Source organism: Lethenteron reissneri, unplaced genomic scaffold (assembly GCF_015708825.2).
Source record: "Lethenteron reissneri isolate LAM-NWPU_2019-01 unplaced genomic scaffold, ASM1570882v1 scaffold_1041, whole genome shotgun sequence".
In the NCBI taxonomy this organism is placed as follows: Eukaryota; Metazoa; Chordata; class Hyperoartia; order Petromyzontiformes; family Petromyzontidae; genus Lethenteron; species Lethenteron reissneri.
This window is the reverse complement of record NW_026890719.1, coordinates 1-13,048: the sequence shown is the minus strand read 5'-3', so window position 1 is coordinate 13,048 and position 13,048 is coordinate 1. Positions and strand designations below refer to the sequence as shown.

At 50.7% G+C, this 13,048-nt stretch overlaps 1 long non-coding RNA gene across 1 annotated transcript; it reads right to left on the bottom strand.

Moving 5' to 3' along the window:
• Positions 1-7,091: 7,091 nt before the first annotated feature.
• Positions 7,092-11,867, bottom strand: LOC133361423 (uncharacterized). Its single transcript, XR_009757363.1, has 4 exons — positions 11,845-11,867; positions 10,621-10,760; positions 9,305-9,378; positions 7,092-7,160 (listed from the first exon to the last, which is right to left on the bottom strand). It is a non-coding gene; the product is annotated as an uncharacterized LOC133361423 (long non-coding RNA).
• Between the last annotated feature and the right edge of the window lie 1,181 nt (positions 11,868-13,048).

The following is a 13,048-nucleotide window of genomic DNA, read 5'->3' as shown; positions in this document are numbered from 1 at the left end:
CCCGTAAAGAGCCGCATGCGGCTCCGGAGCCGTAGGTTGCCGACCCCTGTCCTAGACTCTTTTAAGTTAAATCCCAACTCCCGCTCTCTCTCTCACGTACTTATGCTTCGGCTGCGTGGAGAGCCGGGGGGGGGGGGGGGGGGAAGACGAGGATGGACGGAGCTCTCGCTGGGAGCGAGGCCTGGCTACGCTGATGATCGTCTCACGGACGGTCTAGTGGCCGGCAAGCCTCCGGTCCCGAGGCGGACTTGAGCAGAAAGAGAGCCTCTTGCCCCTTTCTATCGTCCTCTTATACTGGTAGGAACGAAGTGAACCAGCCTACAATAGATTATATCGTCCGTCCGTCCGATTACGTGTAGCAACATCGCCCCTACTGCAAACACTTGGCAGGACCCTACAAAAACCTTTAGACTCAGTGAGGCTTTCCTGGCTAAACAAGTGTAACATTCCCTTATAATTCCCTGAGATAGCTTTTAATTAAAACATTTAAATTAAAAATTAACTCACAGCGGCCTAAAGCCTAGAACTAGGCCTCAAACTCTCCCTTCGTATCGTCCGATTAGGTGTAGCAACATCGCCCCCTACTGCAAACACTTGGCAGGACCCTACAAAAACCTTTAGACTCAGTGAGGCTTTCCTGGCTAAACAAGTGTAATAATACATTATGTTTATATTCTTTGGTTATTCGTTCCTACCAGCCCACCCCACAGGGACCTGTTTGTTACCTACATCAAAGCCCAATCTGCCGGCCAATCGGATCGCTCGCCTGTACCCGAGCTCCACTCGGACCGTTGATCTCAGCGACGTCCGCATCTGAGTTTGCCGCCAAGCGCCCGACCAATCAGAGGGGGGACCCCGCTTTCCCGCCGTTCGTGGCTCCGCCCCCTACCTGCCTGCCGACCCGTGTGTGGTGTGTGTGTTAACCGCGGTGGCTGGGCAGCCCTCGTGACCATGTAATTTCAACGCAAGTCACGGCGCCGCGGTGCGGGTTAGCATCGGGGGAGATCGCCCAATTCCCTGGCCGCAGGAAACCGTGAAGATTATCCCGATGAGAGGGCTTCTGGGTGAAAACCTGTCGGCCAGGTGACCTCCCCTCGGGGCTCTATGTGGGGGGAATGTGCGAGTGTGTTTTACGTGGGGGGTGGTGAAGGGGAAGCAGCGTCGGCACCGTCGCTTGGTGGTGGTGAGGTCTTAGGTGGTGCGCCCGCAGAGCAAGTTCGCATCACACGTGTCGTTGTGTGTCTCTGTGTGTGCGTGTGTCTCTCTGTGTGCGTGTCTGTGTGGGGAGCGGCGGGTGTAGTGGTTAGCGCTACGCTGCGTGCGAGGTAGCTTGGAGAGAGAGAGGAAGAGAGACGTGTGGGGGTAGCGAGTGCCCGCGACGAGGTGAAGTGTGGAGAGAGAGAGAGAATGAATAAACTGCGGCAGCCCTGAACAGAATCTGGTCTCCGTGTGATCCTTGACACCCGGGGACAAAGTCCTGCACTACAGTAGTATATAATATGTAGTGTATAGTGTATAGTGTAGTGTATAGTGTAGTGTATAGTGTAGTGTATAGTGTATGTTATGTATTGTATGTAGGTGTATTGTAGTGTATAGTGTTAGTGTGTGTAGTGTATAATGTATAGTGTGTGTAGTGTATGTATAATGTGTATAGTGTAGTGTATAGTGTAGTGTATATGTGTATAGTGTAGTGTATAGTGTAGTGTATAGTGTAGTGTATAATGTGTATAGTGTAGTGTATAGTGTATAGTGTATTATCTAGTGTATAATGTAGTGTATAGTGTGTATATCTAGTATATAATGTAGTGTATAGTGTAGTGTATTATCAAGTGTATAATGTAGTGTATAGTGGTATGGATTATCTAGTGTATAATGTAGTGGAGTGTATAATGTAGTGGAGTGTATAATGTAGTGTATAATGTAGTGTATAGTGTAGTGTATAGTGTAGTGTATTATCAAGTGTATAATGTAGTGTATAGTGTAGTGTATTATCTAGTGTATATGTAGTGTAGTGTATAGTGTAGTGTATAATGTAGTGGAGTGTATAATGTAGTGTATAATGTAGTGTATAGTGTAGTGTATAGTGTAGTGTATTATCAAGTGTATAATGTAGTGTATAGTGTAGTGTATTATCTAGTGTATAATGTAGTGTAGTGTATAGTGTAGTGTATAATGTAGTGGAGTGTATAATGTAGTGTATAGTGTAGTGTATTATCAAGTGTATAGTGTATGTATATCTAGTGTATAATGTAGTGTAGTGTATAGTGTAGTGTATAATTTAGTGTAGTGTATAATGTAGTGTATAGTGTAGTGTATTATCAAGTGTAAATGTAGTGTATAGTGTAGTGTATAATGTAGTGTAGTGTATAGTGTAGTGTATAATGTGTGTAGTGTATAATGTGTATAGTGTAGTGTATAGTAGTGTAGTGTAAAGTGTAGTGTATAGTGTAGTGTATATGTAATGTATAAGTGTAGTGTATAGTATAGTATCTAAGTGTAGTGTATAATGTGTGTAGTGTTAGTATGTAGTGTAGTGTATAGTGTAGTGTGTAGAAGTGTAGTGTATAGTGTAGTGTATAAGTGTAGTGTTAGTGTAGTGTCTAAGTGTAGTGTATTAGTGTATAGTGTAGTGTTAATGTAGTTTATAAGTGTAGTGTGTATGTAGTGTATAAGTGTAGTGTATAGTGTAGTGTATGTATTAATAGTGTAGTGTATAGTGTAGTGTATAGTGTAGTGTATAAGTGTAGTATAAGTGTAGTGTATAGTGTAGTGTATAATGTAGTGTATAGTGTAGTGTATAAGTGTAGTGTATAAATGTAGTGTATAGTTAATAATGTAGTGTATAAGTGTAGTGTATAATGTAGTTTATAAGTAGAGTGTATAATGTAGTGTATAAGTGTAGTGTAGTGTATAATGTAGTGTATAAGTGTAGTGCATAATGTAGTGTATAATGTAGTGTATACGTGTAGTGTATAATGTAGTGTAGAAGTGTAGTGTAGTGTATAGTGTAGTGTATAATGTAGTGTCTAAGTTTCGATTTAAAGCTTTCGTTACTGCAGGGATTCATCTTCTTGGTTCTTTCGGTAAAGTCACGTAGAAGGGAAGTAATAAAATAATAAAAATAAAACATTATAAAATAAAATATTATTTTATTATATTATATATTGTTTTATTTTTATTCTTTTATTACTTCCCTTCTACGTGACTTTACCGAAAGAACCAAGAAGATAGTGTCTAAGTGTAGTGTATAGTGTAGTGCAGCGGTCGGGAACCTATGGCTTGCGAGCCATATATGACTCTTCCAGTGACGGCATATGGCTCCCGGACAATTTTGAGTTTTAAAAAAAATAATAATGAAAAAACAAAAAATCAGTTTGGAACTGATTTTTAAATATTGTTTCATAATAGTGTGTCATTTTAAAGTAAACAGAAATTAGTTTTGAAGATAAATGTCACGGGTCACGCCTGCACGAAGCTCAACCTCACCACGTACGAACCAGACTACAAGGCCATCAGCAAAACCATGCAGCACCAGAAGTCGCATTAAAAGTGAGACATTTTTTTATTATACGTTAAAAATACCATATGGCTCTCAATGAAATATATTTAGAAATATTTGGCTTTTGGCTCTCCCAGTCAAAAAGGTTCCCGACCCCTGGTGTAGTGTATAGTGTAGTGTATACGTGTACTGTATAGTGTAGTGTATAGTGTAGTGTATAATGTAGTATAGTGTGTGTATTATCTAGTGTATAATGTAGTGTATAGTGTAGTGTATTATCTAGTGTATAATGGTGTATAGTGTAGTGTATTATCTAGTGTATAATGTAGTGTATAGTGTAGTGTATTATCTAGTGTATAATGTAGTGCATAATAGTGTGTATAATGTGTGTAGTGTATAATGTGTATAGTGTAGTGTATACGTGTAGTGTGTAGTGTAGTGTATACTGTAGTGTATAGTGTAGTGTATATTGTAGTGTATAATGTAGTTATAAGTGTACTGTAGAGTGTAGTGTATAGTGTAGTTTATAATGTAGTGTATAGTGTAGTGTAGTGTAGTGTATAAGTGTAGTGCATAATGTAGTGTATAATGTAGTGTATAATATAATGTAGTGTATAAGTGTAGTGTATAGTGTAGTGTATAATGTAGTGTATAGTGTAGTGTTGTGTGTAGTATATAATGTAGTGTATAGTGTAGTGTATAATGTAGTGTCTAAGTGTAGTGTATAGTGTAGTGTATAGTGTAGTGTATAGTGTATATAATGTAGTGTATAATGTAGTGTATAAATGTAGTATATAATGTAGTGTATAGTGTAGTGTGTGTGTATAATGTAGTGTATAAGTGTAGTATACAGTGTAGTGTATAGTGTAGTGTATAATGTAGTGTATAAGTGTAGTGTATAGTGTAGTGTATAACTGTAGTGTATAGTGTAGTGTATAACTGTAGTGTATAAGTGTAGTGTATAGTGTAGTGTATAACTGTAGTGTATAGTGTAGTGTATAAGTGTAGTGTATAATATAGTGTATAATGTAGTGTAATATAATGTAGTGTATAATATAATGTAGTGTATAATATAATGTAGTGTATAAATGTAGTGTATAATGTAGTGTATAAGTGTCGTCTTTCCTCCGCCTCCCGCCCACTTCTCCCCATCGCACACAATCACAGCAACGAACAAACGAAAAGAAAGCCGCTCATCAAAAGGATAAATAGACGTGGATTCTTTTTGTTTATTTACCTCCCCAAGCCATTCCCATTCATGCCCCAACAGCGACACGACAGCAAGCGGTGGGGCGGGAGGCACAGGAGACGAACAGGCCGGAGGTCACGTGCCAAAAAGATCCCCGGACCCTCCACGTAGCCTCGAACAGGCTGCTGGGGGCAAGTGCTGCAAGCAGCAGCTGTGAAGGCCGGTACTGTGGCACACGAGGTCTTTGGTGTGGCGGGAACCACCACCACCACCAACAACATCACCACCACCACCACTCCCCCGTGTGGCCTCTAACAGGCTGCTGGGGGCAAGTGCTGTTAGTTGCAGCTGTGAAGGCCAGACCTGTGGCACACGAGGTCTTTGGTGGCTGGAACCACACCACCACCAACATCACCACCACACACCAACATCACCACCACCACCAACACCACCACTTCCCCGTGTAGCCGGCCTTCATCGGCGCTGCCACTCGCTCGCGACACTTGCCCCGACAGTCTGTTGAGGCTACGCGGGCACGGGGAGGGATCTTTGTCTTTGTGGTGCTGGCCAAACCACACCGCCCCCCCCCCCCTCTCCGTGCCACAGTGCCGGCCTTCATGAGGCGCTGCTCGTTGTTGTTGTTTGTGTGTTTACATTTGTTGTCCTTCCACCCGCACCTCTGACTAGCGACGGCTGGCTACGTACGGCGCGAAGGAAGTTCAACGTACACCACTAGACACACAGACACAACGCTATACTAGAACACTACACGATACACTACAATACTACTACAATACGCTACACCGCTCTACGAGATATAAAATGCATTTCATGAGATGAGCGTGGCGGGACAGGCTGCTGGAAAGGCTGCGTGCCACCACCGAACGGTCCGTTAAGGCTGTGGTGGTGGTGATGGTGGTGGTGATGGTGGTGGTGATGGTGGTGGTGATGGTGGTGGCGATGATGATAAAGATGGTGGTGATGATAAAGGTGGTGGTGATGATAATGATGGTGGTGGTGATGATAATGATGGTGGTGGTGATGATGATAATGATGGTGGTGGTGATGATGATAATGATGGTGGTGGTGATGATGATGGTGGTGGTGATGATGATGATGGTGGTGGTGATGATGATGATGGTGGTGGTGATGTTGGTGGTGGTGATTATGGTGGTGGTGATTATGATGGTGGTGATGACGGTGATGGTGGTGGTCACGATGATGAGGTTATGATTATGATGGTGGTGGCGATGATGATAAAGATGGTGGTGATGATAAAGGTGGTGGTGATGATGATAATGATGGGTGGTGGTGATGATGATAATGATGGTGGTCGTGATGGTGGTGGTGATGATAATGATGGTGGTGATGTTGACGATTATGGTGGTGGTGATGACGGTGATGATGGTAGTCGCGATGATGAGGTTATGATTATGATGGCGATGATGGTGGTGATGATGATAATGATGGTGGTGGTGGTGATGATGACGGTGATGATGGTGGTCGTGATGACGTGGTTATCATGACGGCGGTGGCGACGATGGCGGTGGAGACCATTGCCTGCTGGCGAACCGCCTAACCGAATTTGTTGTTTTGGCGCGCGACTACTGAGAACGCAAACAGGAACCCTGGGCTAACATTTAAAATAAAACCCCGACCGCACGACTGCACGACTTCGCGAGCCGCGGGCGGGCTGCTCTCCGATTCAGGTCTCCGTCAGGACTCTCAAAGTGGTCTTACCCCCCCCCGCCCGCCCCCAGCGCACGATTCAAACGATGAGACGACTCCATCCGTCTGCGTCCGGTTGTTGTCTAACGTACGGTTGTCTAAGTCCGGTTGGCACTGCGCGGTTCCCGATGAAGGGCACATTCGTTGACCTGCGTCGTCCGTCACGCAGACGGGACAGGGCAGGGGGTAGGGGTCAGAGGTCGGCGAGGCCGAAGGGTTCTGCAGCCACAGCGGCAATTAGCATGACCACGCTCGCTCACCCACGCTCGCCGCTCACCCACGCTCGCTCGCTCACCCATCGCTCGCCACGCACGCACGCTCACCCACCCACGCTCGCTCACCCACCACGCACGCTCACCCACCACGCACGCTCACCCACCACGCACGCTCACCCACCACGCACGCTCACCCACCACGCTCGCTCACCCACCACGCACGCTCACCCACACGCACACTCGCCACGCACGCTTGAGCACAGCACGTACGCTCACCGCACACACACGCTCACCACGCAAGCTCACCATATACGCATGCTCACAGCACACGTACACTCACCGCACATGCAAGTTCACCACACACGCTTACCACACATGCTCACCACACACACACGCACCCTCACCACACACACACATCCTGACCACACACACACACACACACACGCACGCACCTTTGTTGCGAACCGTAGCGAGTTTAGCGTCTCGGAGAAGTTTGTCCTCCGAAGGGCTGAGGTTGATGAACATCAACCTGCGGGGTGGGTGGGAGGGAGGGTGAGTGGGTGTGTGGGTGGGTACGTGGGTGGGTGGGTACATGGGTGTGTGGGTGAGTGTGTGGGTGAGTGTGTGGGTGGGTGAGTGTGTGGATACGTGGGTGAGTGTGTGGGTGGGTGGGTACGTGTGTGGGTGAGTGCGTGGTTGGGTACATGGGTGAGTGTGTGGGTGGGTGCATGGGTGGTGTGTGGGTGAGTACGTGGGTGAGTGTGTGGGTGAGTGTGTGGAGTGGGTGTGTGGGTGAGTGTGTGGGTGGGTGTGTGGGTGAGTGTGTTGTGGTGAGTGTGTGGGGTGGTACGTGGATGAGTGGGTACATGGGTTGGGTGCGTGGGTGGGTCGAGTGTGTGGGTGGGTGGGTGTGTGGGTGGGTGAGTCGGTGAGTGTGTGGGTGGGTGTGTGTGTGGGTGAGTGTGTGGGTGAGTGGGTGAGTGTGTGGGTGGGTGTGTGTGTGGGTGAGTGGGTGAGTGTGTGGGTGGGTGTGTGGGTGGGTGCGTGGGTAGGTGAGTGCGTGGGTGAGTGTGAGAGTTGGTGCATGGATGCGTGCGTGGGTGCGTGGGTGGTTAGACAACACAGACCTTGTTTACCGCATGGACCCCGCCAGACGGGTTTTGCCAAGTCGAGGAGCTTTCACATTAACGCCACAAGAGGCTGTTTTTGTTTGGCTCAGATCTCGCCAATGTACTCATTATAAATGTGTCGCTAACCCGCCAATTAGTAACGCAACCTTGCCGATTGCATGCGTCGGGTCGGTGGCGGGTTTGACGACACCCATTTTATTTACGCCATCTCACCACAACATCTCCATTGTGGATATTGGTCGGGAAGCCACCTCCTGCTACTACTGCTACCACCACCACCACCACGTGTAAAACCGACATTTGACGCCACGCAGAGGCATTCTGTGCAACCAGGTGAGGACACGTGCGGCCTTCATAGGTGCTCGCTAACAGCACTTGCCCCTACAGTCTGTAGGCTATACGGGGGATCTTTTGTCTTTGTGTGGGTCCGTGTGGGTGTGTGTGCGCGTGGTCTGGTTGGGTGGGTGAGTGGGTGCGTGTGGGTGGTGTGGGCAGTGTGGGTGCGTGTGGGTGGTGTGGGCAGTGTGTGGGGTGGTGCGTGTGGTGTGTTCTGGTTGGGTGTGTGTGCGTGTGGGTGGGTGGTGTGGGTGGTGTGTGCGTGTGGGTGGTGTGGGCAGTGTGTGGGTGGGTGTGGGTGGTGTGTGTGCGTGTTCTGGTTGGGTGTGTGTGTGTGTGGGTGGGTGGTGTGGGTGTGTGTGCATGTAGTCTGGGTCCGTTTGGGTGTGTGTGCGCGTGGTCTGGTTGGGTGGGTGTGTGCGTGGTGTGGGCAGTGTGTGTGGTGTGCGTGCGCGTGGTGTGTGTGGGTGTGTGCGTGTGTGTGGGTGTGTGTGTGCGCGCGTGGTTGGGTGTGTGGGTGCGTGTGTGCGGGGTCTGGTTGGGTGGATGTGTGCGTGGGTGTGGGCAGTGTGTGTGGTGTGCGTGCGCGTGGTGTGGGTGTGTGTGGGTGTGTGGGTGTGTGGTGTGTGTGTGTGGGTGTGTGTGTGTGTCGTGCGCGTGGTGTGGATGTGTGGGTTGTGTGTGCGCGTGGTATGCGTTGGGTGGTTGTGTGCGTGGGTGGGGCAGTGTGTGTGTGGTGTGTTTGCTGCACATGGTGGTTGGGTGTGTTGTGCGCGTGTGTGCCGTGTTGGTTGTGTGTGTGTGTGTGTTGTGGGTAGCGTGGTGTGTGTCCGTTGTGCCGTGCGCGTGGTGTGGGTGTCGTGTGTGGGCCCGTGGTGTTGTGTGGGTGTGGTGTGGGTGTGCCTGTGTGTTGTTGTGTGTGATGGTGTGGGTGTTGTTGTTTGTGCGCTGTGCGTGTGGTGTTTGCGTATGTGTGAGTTGTGTCGTGTGTGTGTGTGTGCGTGCGCGTGGTGTGGGTGTGTGGTGTGTGCGTGCGCGTGGTGTGGGTGTGTGGGGTGTGTGTGTGTGTGTGTGTGGTGTGGGTGTGTGTGTGCGCGTGGTGTGGGTGTGTGTGTCGCGTGGTGTGGGTGTGTGGTGTGGGTGTGTGTGTGTGTGGGTGCGTGTGTGTGTGTGTGCGTGCGCGTGGTGTGGGTGTGCCACCACCTACGTCTTTGAGTTCCCTCCCAGGCAGTTCTGCAGGAGGTACGTGAGCTTGGAGTTGCGGTACGGGATGTGCTGCTCCTGTACCGACACAGGGGGGGGGGGTGACACGGCGAATGGGTGACATAGTGACACGGCGAATGGGTGACATAGTGACACGGCGAATGGGTGACATAGTGACACGGCGAATGGGTGACATAGTGACACGGCGAATGGGTGACATAGTGACACGGTGAATGGGTGATATAGTGACACGCCGAATGGGTGACACAGTGACACGGCGAATGGGTGACAGTGACACGGCGAATGGGTGACATAGTGACACGGCGAATGGGTGACATAGTGACACGGTGAATGGGGATATAGTGACACGCCGAATGGGTGACATAGTGACACGCCGAATGGGTGACATAGTGACACGGCGAATGGGTGACATAGTGACACGGCGAATGGGTGACACAGTGACACGGCGAATGGGTGACATAGTGACACGCCGAATGGGTGACACAGTGACACGGCGAATGGGTGACACAGTGACACGGCGAATGGGTGACATAGTGACACGGCGAATGGGTGACATAGTGACACGGCGAATGGGTGATATAGTGACACGGCGAATGGGTGACATAGTGACACGGTGAATGGGTGACATAGTGACACGGTGAATGGGTGACATAGTGACACGGCGAATGGGTGACATGGTGAATGGGTGACACGGTGAATGGGTGACATAGTGACACGGCGAATGGGTGACACGGTGAATGGGTGACATGGTGAATGGGTGACACAGTGACACGATGAATGGGTGACATAGTGACACAGCGAATGGGTGACATAGTGACACGGCGAATGGGTGACACAGTGAATGGGTGACACGGTGAATGGGTGACAGTGACACGGCGAATGGGTGACACGGTGAATGGGTGACATGGCGAATGGGTGACACGGTGAATGGGTGACATAGTGACACGGTGAATGGGTGACACGGTGAATGGGTGACATAGTGACACGGTGAATGGGTGACATGGTGAATGGGTGACATAGTGACACGGCGAATGGGTGACACGGTGACGGGAGTTCGTGACATGGTGAATGGGTGACACGGCAACATGGTGACGGGGGTTAGGGTGCCATGGGGGCGAGGGTAGCGGGAAGAGGGTGTTGGGGGCGAGGGTGTTGAGGGGTTGGGGGTGTTGGGGGGTTGGGGGTGTTGGGGGTGGCGAGGGTGGCGAGGGTGTTGAGGGTGTTGAGGGTGTTGGGGGTGTTGGGGGTGTTGGGGTGTTGGGGGCATTGGGGGTGTTGGGGGTGGCGAGGGTGACGGACCTTGTTGGACAGCGCCATGATGACGAGCGCCAGGCTCGTGAGGCTGCTGTTGATGTGCTGCGCCTCCTTGAGCCGCTCGCCCGTCGACTGCGACTTGTCCAGCCGCTCGCTGCCAGCCAGGTCCACCAGGTTCAGCTGGGCTGCACACACGTGGACACGCACGCACGCACGAGTCAACACTCAGGCACGCGCGAACACACAGGCACGCGCGAACACACAGGCACGCGCGAACACACAGGCACGCGCGAACACACAGGCACGCGCGAACACACAGGCACGCGCGAACACACAGGCACGCGCGAACACACAGGCACGCGCGAACACACGGGCACGCGCGAACACACAGGCACGAGTCAACACACAGGCACGCGCGAACACACAGGCACGCGTCAACACACAGGCACGCACGAACACACAGGCACGCGTCAACACACAGGCACGCGCGAACACACAGGCACGCGTCAACACACAGGCACGCGCGAACACACAGGCACGCGTCAACACACAGGCACGCACGAACACACAGGCACGCGTGAGCACACAGGCACGAGTCAACACTCAGGCACGATCTTCCTGGTTCTTTCGGTAAAGTCACGTAGAATGGAAATAAAAAAATAATAAAAATTTAACATAATAAAATTATATATTATATTATTTTAAAATGTTTTATTGTTATTATTTTATTATTTCAATTCTACGTGAAATAATAAAAATAAAACATAATAAAATAAAATATATTATAATATAATATTATTTTATTATGCTTTACTTTTATTATTTTATTAATTCCATTCTACGTGACTTTACCGGAAGAACCAAGAAGATGAATCCCTGCAGTCACGAATGCTTTAAATCGAAACTCAAGCAAGCGTGAGCACGCACGAACACGCATGCGTGGACACACAGACACGCGGGAACACGCAGAATACACGCGTCCACAAGCTCGCACAAAGACAAAGATCCCCCGCGTAGCCTCTAATAGACCGTTGGGGCAAGGTGTTACGGAGCATCTATGAAGGCCGGGGCACGGCACGTGAGGGGGTGGGGCGGGTGGTCAACAGCACGTCCCGGCCGTGTCTCCCCGGTGATGACGTGCGTGTGTGCGTGCGTGTGTTGCTGCGTGAGTGTGTGCTTCTACACGTGAACTGCTACCCCGTCACGTGGGTGTGTGCGTGTGAATGCGTATGTGTGCGTGCGTGCGTTGCTGCGTGTGTGTGCTCCTACACGTGAACTGCTGCCCCGTCACGTGGGTGCGTGCGTGAGTGTGTGTGCGTTGCTGCGTGTGTGTGCGTGCGTGAGGTGTGTGTTGCTGCGTGTGTGTTGCTGCGTGTGGTGTGTGCGTAGGTGCGTGTGTGTGCGTGCATGTTGGTGTGTACGTGCGTGTGTGGCGCGTGCGCGTGTGTGCGTGCGTGCGTGCTCCTACACGTGAACTGCTGCCCGTCACGTCGTTGCTGCCGCGGATGTGCAGCTGGAAGACGCTGTGGCTGCGGGACGAGCGGTTGTTGGCGGCGGTGGACGCCACGGAGCGGTTGCCCTTGGCGATCAGCAGCAGGCGCTCCAGCTGGTGGGGGGGGGGGGGCAACGCGAGGTCACATCGCACGCTAGCTCTACCGCAGCACGCTAGCGCTACCGCAGCACGCTGGCGCTACCGCAGCATGCTAGCGCAGAAGTACGCGAACACAGCGTGTCACAGCGACACGGTAGCACGGTGGCACAGCGTGCGTCAACTCGCAACGGCACGACAGCACAGCGCGCAAGAACAGCCCCCTAACACACTAACGCACGCGCACACACACATCACGCGCCACGCACTGCAAGACGCACCAATAGCGGCTATTCGCCACCAGGTGACGGAGTGGCAGGCCAGACGCACACAAAACACCCCGCACACACGCGAACCGCTGCGCCACCGCACAACAAATACAAAGACCCCCCGTGTAGCCTGTAACAGACTGTTGGGGGTGCCGTGAAGGCTACCGGCGCTGTGGTACACGAGGGGCCGGGTGGGCCAGCAACCACGCCCGGCCGCCTTTGTCTCCCCGGTGGCGATGTTTACCGCACACCGCACCGGGTACTCATTTGAGGCCGAGTCGACCTAGGGGAGGCACCGGCGTCGGCCGTGAGCGGGACTTGACCTCGGGTCGCCGGGTTCGTAGCGCTGACCGCTACACTACCACGTCGGCTTCTGGAGACCAATAGAAATCCATGATGCAGGTTACATTTCGATGTAAAGCTTTCGTGACTGCAGGGATTCATCTTCTTGGTTCTTTCGGTAAAGTCATCACGTAGAAGGGAAATAATAAAATAATAAATAATAAAACATAATAAAATAATTCTCACGACGTTTCGGCCACAACGCAAGCAGCCGTCCTCAGGTGAAGAACAGGTCTGTCGGAAAGTCAAAAGCTGTCTTTCCGACAGACCTGTT